Here is a 10379-nt window from a genome sequence, read left to right as displayed (position 1 = left end):
GACCTACAAAGCAAAGATTAAGACTATAAGTATGCATATAAAAATCTGCTGAATTTTATATATAAGCATACTATACTAGAAAACTGAAATTTAAAAATGAGTTTCCTAAAAGGGCACCAAAATATCAAGTATATGGTCATGAATGAATCAATATATAGAACCCTCTACATAAAATCTACAAAAGATTATCAAAATAAAAAATGAACTACTAAATAGAAGGAAAATAAGTTTCCCTCCTCTTAGGATATAGAAAGCCACAGCAAAGCCTCGCTCCCAGCCTAATAATGAGAAAAGAACCCGATAATCTCCAAAGTTATTAATTTTTAAATTTGTCAAAAAGCAGAAGTCACAAAGCTACCAGGTAAACAATTCCAAAGGATGCCTGACTCTTCTAGAGAGAGAGACAGGCCACACTAAGTGTTTTTTCCTTAAACAGATGTGGTAGCTAATATAAAGCTATTGTCAGAAAGAAAATAACTAAGTTTTAATGAATTCTTGATGGCCAAGTGTGTATTAGCATGACAGTAAAAAGTGCTGGGAGTTCCGGACATAAAGGGACTATACACCCTCTCACCAGCTCTTTTCCTTGAAACTCTAATGGGTGTGCAGGGAAATTCTGAGGGTCAGGGCAAGACTTGGTTTCCTTTATTGACACAGCCTATACAGTTCTAATCAGCTGCCACCGATTACACAAAACCCTCCCACATCCTGAAGCCCCGATTACAAAGCTCAGCAGCTGCTGGGGCAGGGGTAGAGACAAGGCTGTTTGCTACAAAAAGAGGGGCAGGATGCCCTTCTGTCCCAAAATTCAAGGCCATATTCAGGAGAACAGAAGGGAGGAATAGAAACCTGTTCCCCACTCATCATTGATACGAGGCAAACACCCTCTGGCACTAAGGAAGGGAAAGGAAACATGCAGTAATTCGCTGAGTAACATGCCCCAACTACATCAAGTCTTAATCCCTAGAATTTTCACATGTTACCTTATTTGGAAAGAAGGTCTTTGAAGATGTGATTAAGAACCTTAAAATAATTGGGAACTTATCCAGGATTATCCACACAGGTCCTAAATGCAACCACATAAGATGGAGAGAGAGGGAAATTTGAATATGCATACATAAGTTCAATAGGCAGGCAATGTGACTGTGAAAGCAGAGATTGGGGTGATGTGGCCAAAAACCAAGGATTGCAGGCAGACCCCAGACTTTGGAAGAGGCATGGAATAGATTTTCCCCTGGAGCCTCTGGAGGAAGCATGGCCCCACCAACACCTTGATCTCAAAATTCTTGCCTCCAGAACTGTAAGAGAATAACTTTCTGTTGTTTTGAGCCACAACGTTTGTGCAATTTGTTATAGCAGCCATCATAAACAAATACACCTGATCATGTCCAGGATCCTACAAGGATACAAAGCAGAGGCCTACTGGTTCTGAGAGGGAGAAAGAACACTTGCTCATCCCATACAGTGCAGAAAGTCAAGCCCTGAGGCTGAGATACAGAGGCCCTGCCTAAGACTGATACTGGATCAGGAGAATCAAGAAACAACTACACCCCAGCAGGACCCTTACGCTGGTAAGAAGCAATATTAGCTGAACACATGAGGAGGGGCAAGGGCAAGGAAACACCTCCCACCACATGGTGTGGCATGAAGGGCCTTCTGCCAACCGAGGGTGAGTCAGGCATACTGAAAAAAGTCTTCTGGGACACTTGGCCTCACCCCTAAAACAATAGAACTTACATCATTTAACCTTGAAAGGAATTTGGAGTCTGTGACACCCTGGATATAACTATAACAACATTAGAACTCAAACCTAGCTTAACTAGTAACAGAATTCAACCTACTAATGTAAATGCCTAACTGAAGGAGAGGTGTACCCATTTCTGAACACAAATATTATTTATTTCAGTCTTATACTGTTCTTTTACACATAACAAATGATAGACAATCTAAAATGACAAGAAATACATACATGTTGAGTAAGGTTGCTGAGAAACTTCTGTTAAGAGATAAAGTAATTGACAAAAGCAAACCCAGAGATGGCCCAGCTGTTGAAACTCTCAAACGGCAACCTTAAAATAATTACAATTATAATGTTTTAGGGTCTAGTGGTAAAGATAAACAATATGCATGAACATAATGGGAAAATAAAGACATGAGAATTTAATAGTCAAATGAAAGTGCCAGAAATGAAAAACATCGTATCAGACATGAATGATTTTTCTGAAAAGGTTTATAATCAAACTAGACAGAGCAGATATAATCAGTGAACTTGAAGATATAGCAACAGACATTTCCAAACAAACACAAATAGAAAAAGAGTAAGAAAATAATAATAACAACAAAAATTTAGCTGTGAAACCATGTCAAACAATCTACCATATGTGTAATTTGTGTGCCAGAGAGAGAAGGAAAGAAAAGAAAAAAGAAAACAGGGCAGAATAAATGTTTTAAGTGGTAATGAACCTGAATCTTCTAAAATTATTGAAAGATAACAAACAGATCCAAATTCTCAGAGAAGCACAGCAGGACACACATAAACACACCACAATCAAGCTGCTAAACAACAAAGATTAAGAGAAAGTACTGGAGGCAAAGCAAAAAGAAATATTAAGGCTGGGGGTAGTGGCTCATGCCTGTAATCCCAGCACTTTGGGAGGCCGAGGTAGGCAGATCACGAGGTCAGGAGATCGAGACCATCCTGGCTTACACGATGAAACCCCGTCTCTACTAAAAATACAAAAAATTAGCCAGGCATGGTGGCGGGCGCCTGTAATCCCAGCTACTGGGAAGGCTGAGGCAGGAGAATGGCATGAACCTGGGTGGCGGAGCTTGCAGTGAACCCAGATCACGCCACTGCACTCCAGCCTGGGGGACAGTGCGAGACTCCGTCTCAAAAAAAAAAAAAAAAAAAAAAAAAAAAAGAATTATTAAACGCAGAAGAATAAAGAATGACATCAAACTTCTCAATCAAAATTCTGCAAGTCAGAAGACATGGAGTGACGTACTTAGAGTGTTGAAAGGGGGAAAGCAAATGTCAACCCAGGAAGCTTTATCAAGTTTAAAATCTTGAAAATAATTTTAAAATCAAAATAAAATAAAGGCTGTTTTGGACAAGTAAAAGCCAAGAATATTTATTACCCACAGACCTTCACTATAATACATTATAAACAAAATTCTAAAAGCAGAAGAAAATACCAGATGAATATGAGATCCAACCAAATAAATAGTGGTACACAAATTTAACAAGGAGCACAAATATAGAAACAACATTTTTTCTAATTTTAAAAATATTTTAAACATAATTGCCTAAAACAAAAATAGTTAATTTTGAGGTTTATTACAAATGTGGATACAAAATAATATATGACAGTAGCACAAAGGGTGAGAGGGAAGAGATAGACGTGTACTTAAGATTCTTACGCTCTGCACAGAATGATATTATTTGAAGTTGACTTCATAAAAAATATATGTATTATAAGCCTAGATGAACCACTAAAAAAAGAGGTACTGCTGGGCCGGGCATGGAGGCTCAAGCCTGTAATCCCAGCACTTTGGAAGGCCGAGGCAGGCTGATCATGAGGTCAGGAGATCGAGACCATCATGACTAACATGGTGAAACCCCGTATCTACTAAAAATACAAAAAATTAGCCTGACGTGGTGGCGGGCGTCTGTAGTCCCAGCTACTCGGGAGGCTGAGGCAGGAGAATGGCGTAAACCCGGGAGGCAGAGCTTGCAGTGAGCCCAGATCGCACCACTGCACTCCAGCCTGGGCGACAGAGCGAGACTCTGTATCAAAAAAAAAAAAAAAAAAAAAAAGAGGTACTGCTAATAATTCTTTTTTTTTCTTGACTGCTAATAATTCTTTTTTTTTTTCTTTTAGAGACAGGGTCTCACTCTGCTGCCGAGGCTGGAGTGCACTGGTATGATTACAGCTAGCTGTAGCCCTGACATTTTCCTACCTCAGCTTCCCAAGGAGCTGGAAATACAGGTGTACACCATCAAGCCTGGCTATTTGTTATTTATTTTTTGTAGAGATAGGATCTCACTATATAGCCCAGGCTGGTCTTGAACTGGATAAAGCAGTTCTCCTGCCCTGGCTTCCTAAAGCACTGGGGTTACAGGTATGAGCCCCCATGCCCATCCTATGGCTAATAATTCTATTAAAACTCATATTTTGTGTAAGCAGTCTAAATACCTCAATAAAAAGTAGAGATTGACACATTTTGTGAAAAGTAAGACCCACCTATGTGCTGGATATATAAAGACACAAACGATTCAAAGTAAAAGAATGGAAAATTTCATGCCAAGAAAACACAAGTCATAAGAAAGCTGGGGGGAGGGTGCTATATTAAAATTTTTAAAGTAGGCTTCAGAACAAGAAATATTTCCAGAGTTAAAAAATAATAATTACATCAAAAAGACATAACAAAACTAAATGTGTTTTATTAATTAATATAGCTTCAAAATACATAAAATAAAAACTAATAAAGCCAAAGGGATAAATAGACAGATCCACAATTGCAGTTAAACACATTAACACTATCTGTGAATGATCAAACAAGTAGGCAAAAAAATCAGTAAGGGTCTAGAAGACTCGAACTACACTAAGAACCACCTTGATCAAAGAACATCATGACAGCAGCAGAATACACGCTCTTTCCAGGTACACATGGGATAGTCACCAAGATCAACCATAACTGGCCCATAAAACACATTTTATAAGTTTAACCAAATTTATCTTTCTTTCTTTCTTTCTTTTTTATTTAGTTTAACCAAATTTAAAACAGATTGAAATCATACAAAATGTTATCTGACCATGCAGTTGTTATCTATTATGGTATAACAAATTACTACAAAACTTAGAAGCCTAAAACTACAAATATTTAAATGACCCCCATAGTTTCTGGGAGTCAGGAACCCGAGCATGGCTTAGCTGGGTGGTTCTGACTCAGGATCTCTCATGATGTCTCAGCCAAAATATAGGCCAGGCCTGTAGTCGCCTAAGGCTCACACAGGTAGTGATTGGATACCTTCAGTCTGTCGGCAAGTGGGTCTCTCTGTAGCTCGCCTGAGCATCCTCACGTGTGACGGGTGGTTCTGCTCAGAGCAAAGGACGAGAACTACTCTGGTAAAATGAGGTGGGGGGTGGGCGATTACACCAGGATGCGTATAACAGAAAATAGGGATCACAGGGGATCTTCCTGGAGGCTGTTCACCAAAGACCATAACTATAAATAAATACCAGAAGGCTATTTACATAAATGAAACAATACATCCTATTTACAGAATTGAAAAATCTATAAAGATTCCAAGAGCACTCAAATATGAATTTGCAGGTTCATATAATTCCAATCAAAATACATAGCAAATATGTTTTGATTCTGCTGTAATAATTCAAATGAAAGCATTGATTTGGGAGGTGATCCCAAGAAACACAGATTGAAAGATTATTTTAAAGAATCCAACCAAGAGCACCCAAATTAATCTTTACATTCACAATAATTCCACCCAAAATGTGTGGTGAATATATCTTGACTTAAGAATTGGGATAAGAATTCAATGAAAAATTCTCACTTATAATTGGGAGCAAAGCTGAGTACTCAAAAGCATACAGAGTGATATAATGGAGTTGAGAGGCTCAGAAGGGAGAGGGTAGAAGGGGAGTGTGGGATAAAAAACTTACAGTTTAGATACAATGTATACCGCTTGGGTGATGGGTGCACTAAAATCTCAGAATTCACCACTATATAATTCATCCATGTAACCAAAAACCACTTGTACCCCAAAAGCTATTGAAATAAAGAAATTTAATTTAAAAAAGAATTCAAATAAAAACAATGTATTTGGAAGATGATTTCATGTAACCCAAGTAGAGGGATGCGGAAATGAGAAAGAAAAGAGAAAGCAGTCGATCAAGGGTGAGTTATCGGCCAAGGCACTGCTGTGGACAACACTGAGCTTCAGCCCAGTGTGCAACTTTGAGTTCCAACGTAGACCACAAGCCTCATTCTTACCCTCCAAAATGGAAAACAAAAAGCAACAACAACAAACAAACCTGGTGCTTTTATAGGTCAACTTCCAGCAGTCATTGGTGGAGAGGGGCACTCCTGGGGATTTGGTGGCATTAATTTCTAGGCATTCCTAGCTTGTTTTTCGCATCAGCAGAGTGGTGTGAAAGCCCCTTAGACCTATGATGAAAACACCACAAACAAACAAACAAACAGAATGTAGCTGGCCCCAATCAAACAAACAAACAGAATGCAGCTGGGCCCTAGCCCGAATGCAGCTGGCCCCAGTCAAACAGACAAACAGAATTCAGCTGAGCCCTAGCCCTAATGCAGCTGGACCCAAACAAACAGACAAACAGACAAACAGAATGCAGCTGGTGGGCTTGCACGCACAGAAATAGGAAGGTCTAAGAATTGGGCGGAGCATCACCTGCTACTACATAACACCTCTAGAGAACATCCCACCCCTTTGTGGACGTTTGCTTTAGGTACAGCTGCACGCAGATCTGTGTGAAGACTCATCCTGAGCTTCTCACCTGCAAAAGTGACCTGAACATCTTCCTCAGTTCTGCCTCTGGACCGTTGCTAAAGTTGTAGGAGTTCTCTTGGTCCACCTGAAAGCACAGCTCAGTCCTCTGCACCAATTCATTCATGAGGAAACCCTCAAATGATAGCTGACGAGCCTGTGAGTGCATACTCCACTTATCATTTCAGGTGAACAATTCTAGGAGGTGTTCCGCACATTTTCCAAGACGTCCGGCAGGAATCAAGGCCTGACAGCTCATAGGGCCACAGCAATGTGCAACTCTTGGTCTTCTTGCTCTTTCACCCTTCCTTCTATGATTCCCTCTCTATTTTGGTTGATTATCCCTAACCAGAAAAAAATAAAGGGCAGTATCAAACTAAAAAGGGTCAACCAAGTAACCATCATACACATAAATGATTAAAGAAGCTCTTATTCTTGTTATCATCCTGAGCGCAACTGTGATTACTGAGAAATAGTATCACTACTGGTCATCAGCATTATCCCCAGACTTATCCTGTTGAAAATAGTGACCAGGTGTGGAGGCTCATGCCTGTAATTTCAGCACTTTGGGAGGCTGAGGTAGGAGGATTGCTTGAGCCCAGGAGTTTGAGACAAGCCTGGGCAACATGGCGAGACTCGCATCTCTACAAAATATTTAAAAATAGCCGGGTGCGGTGGTGCACACCTATAGCTCCAGCTACTCAAGAGGCTGAAGCAGGAAGATTGCTCGAGCCCAGGGATTTGAGGCTGCAGTGAGCTGTGATAATGCCACTGTGCTCTAGCCTGGATGATCCAGCGAGACCCTGTCTCAAAAAAAAAAAAAAAAAAGAGTAAAGATATTTTGTTTCAAAGAGTCAAACATGTTGTGGATCTTCAGATAATTTGTCCTCACCTTTTGGGCTTCAGTGGAGTAAAAATTAAGTTATTGTAAACTCTCAAGCACTATAGAATATGAAGTAAGATAAAGACTTTCTGAGTGGCCGTTGCTCCTCTAAACAAGAATAAATTTTTGTTATGAAAAAAAGTCAGGATTTCTCTACTCTCCAAGTAAATCATACATATTGTAAGTCATTGAGTAGAAAGATGCTCATCTACTGTAATGCTTATCTCCAGAGATGTCCAGCATTAACATATCCCCCTTTTCTTTTTGACAAAACCGCCATCAACCCATAGTTGATTCCAATGGGATGTATTCAAAGGGTGAAGAAAAGTTGAAAGCTCTAAGCTGTATTATCATTTGTAAAGAAAATTAAGCATAAATTATTGAGTCAATTATAAAATCGAATAAAATTTATAATAGAAATAGACCATAAAGCCAATAAAATTTAAACATTAATGAGATGCATAAAATTGTTTTGCTGAAACATGTTTTCCTATGTAGGGAAAAGAGAGATCAGACTGTTACTGTGTCTATGTAAGAAAGGAAGACATGAGAAACTCCATTTTGATCTGTACCCTGAACAACTGTTTTGCCTTGAGATGCTGTTAATCTGTAACTTTAGCCCCATAAAAACATGTGTTGTATGGAATCAAGGTTTAAGGGGTTAGAGCTGTGCAGGATGTGCCTTGTTAACAAAATGTTTACAGGCAGCATGCTTGGTAAAAGTCATCGCTGTTCTCCAGTCTCGATTAACCAGAGGCACAATGCACTGTGGAAAGCCGCAGGGACCTCTGCCCAAGAAAGCCTGGGTATTGTCCAAGGTTTCTCCCCACTGAGACAGCCTGAGATACGGCCTCGTGGGAAGGGAAAGACCTGACCGTCCCCCGGCCTGACACCCGTAAAAGGTCTGTGCTGAGGAGGATTAGTAAAACAGAAAGGCCTCTTGCAGTTAAGATAAAGGCCTCATCTCCTACATGCCCTTGGGAACAGAATGTCTCGGTGTAAAACCCGATCGTACACTCGTTCTATTCTGAGATAGGAGAAAACTGCCCTGTGGCTGGAGGCGAGATATGCTAGCGGCAATGCTGCTCTGTTACTCTTTACTACACTAAGATGTTTGGGTGAAGAGAAGCATAAATCTGGCCTACGTGCACATCCAGACATAGTACCTTCCCTTAAACTTATTTGTGACACGGATTCCTTTGCTCACATGTTTTCTTGCTGACCTTCTCCCCACTATCAACCTGCTCTCCTGCCACATTCCCCTTGCTGAGATAGTGAAAACAGTAATTAATAAATACTGAGGGAACTCAGAGACAGGTGCCAGTGCAGGTCCTCCGTATGCTGAGCACCGGTCCCCTGGGGCCACCGTCCTTTCTCTATACTTTGTGTCTTATTTCTCTTTCAGTCTCTCGTCCCACCTGATGAGAAATACCCACAGGTGTGGAGGGGCTGGCCCCCTTCACTTCCTACTGCATAGAAAGAAACTTTTCTGTTCCTTAGAAAGCAAATAGGGCTTTACATGTACCCTGTTGCCTGCTGTTAGGTAGTTTCCTGTTGCTGTTGTAAGAAATTACCACAGTTAGTGGTTTAAAACCACACAATGTTTTACATCTTGAAATTCTGGAGATTAGAAGTTTGGCATAAGCCCTGCTGGACTCAAGGTATCCACAGGGCTGCTTTCCTTCTGGAGGCTCTAGAGAAGAATTGGTGGGCTTGAATTTTTTTCAAGCAGAAAAAATTGCCGTATTTATGTAATATATAAATATTACAATATCTCTTGATCCACAGTATAGTCTGTCTCTCTTTCTCTGTCTCTCTCTCTCTTTGTCTCTCTCTCTATCTATCTCATCTGCCTTCCTCTTTTACTTGTAAGAATCTTTGTAGTCACTTTGGGTCCAGCCATATGGTCCTTAATGTAATTATGTTTACAAAATCCCTTTTGCCATATATAGCAACATAATTACAGGTTCTGGAGATGAGGATGTGAGGATGTGGACATCTATTTTGGGGAAGGAGGCATTAACCTGCCTGCCACACCTGCCCGCGTCTTGAGCTTCATCTCTTCCTTCTCCTCTTACACCCCATGCTCCAGCCATCCTGAACTACGTGGGGCTTCCAGAAAACACTATGCCCTCACACCCACCCCACGTCTCCACGCTGGCTGTTCCATCTGCCTAGGACATCTCTTTCCTGAAATGAATACTTCCTACTTCTCCTTCAAGACCAAACATGAGTGCTATTCTCTCCCTGAATTCTTCCTGGTCATCCTGACATCCCACCTACGCAACCCCCTCCTTTGGTTCACACAATGGTCTCTTCTACCCTCTTATTGCAATTACTACACTATGTTACAGCCATTTGTTCACTTGTCTTAGAGCACTTTGAGGTGACAAACTCTGTCTCACTGATCTATATATCCCCCATATCTGGCGTAGTCCTGGTGCGTAACAGACATTCAATACATTATTAACTTATATAAATGAATAAACAAATCTGATAACCAAGGTACAGTCTAGTCTGGTCGAATTAAGGTTTATTTGTTCATTCGTTGACTTATATCAGGCATTTGGATTCAAATTGTGTTTATTGGACACCTAGAATTTCAATTCTTACGTCTTCCACTGAATTCTGCCGCACTTGTCAGCTTGAGAAGTGTGATGCCTTCATGACCTCATGGACTCTTAGCACAGCCTGTATTGTTCACATCAGCATCCTCGCATCCTCATTTTTACACATAAAGAAATTGGAACACAAAATAGTTAAGAAACTAACCCTTGTTCACAAAGGGTTATCTTGAAATATCTTGTGGTATAACCCATAATTGATTCCAATGGGGTGTCTTCAAAGGGCGAAGAGAAGTTGAAAGTTCTAAACTGTATTATCATTTGTAAAGAAAATTAAGCATAAATTATGGAGTCAATTATAAAATCAAATAAAACTTATAATAGAAATAGACCATAA

This window comes from Chlorocebus sabaeus, chromosome 8, assembly GCF_047675955.1.
Source record: "Chlorocebus sabaeus isolate Y175 chromosome 8, mChlSab1.0.hap1, whole genome shotgun sequence".
NCBI lineage: Eukaryota > Metazoa > Chordata > Mammalia > Primates > Cercopithecidae > Chlorocebus > Chlorocebus sabaeus.
This window is presented reverse-complemented; position numbering follows the sequence as displayed.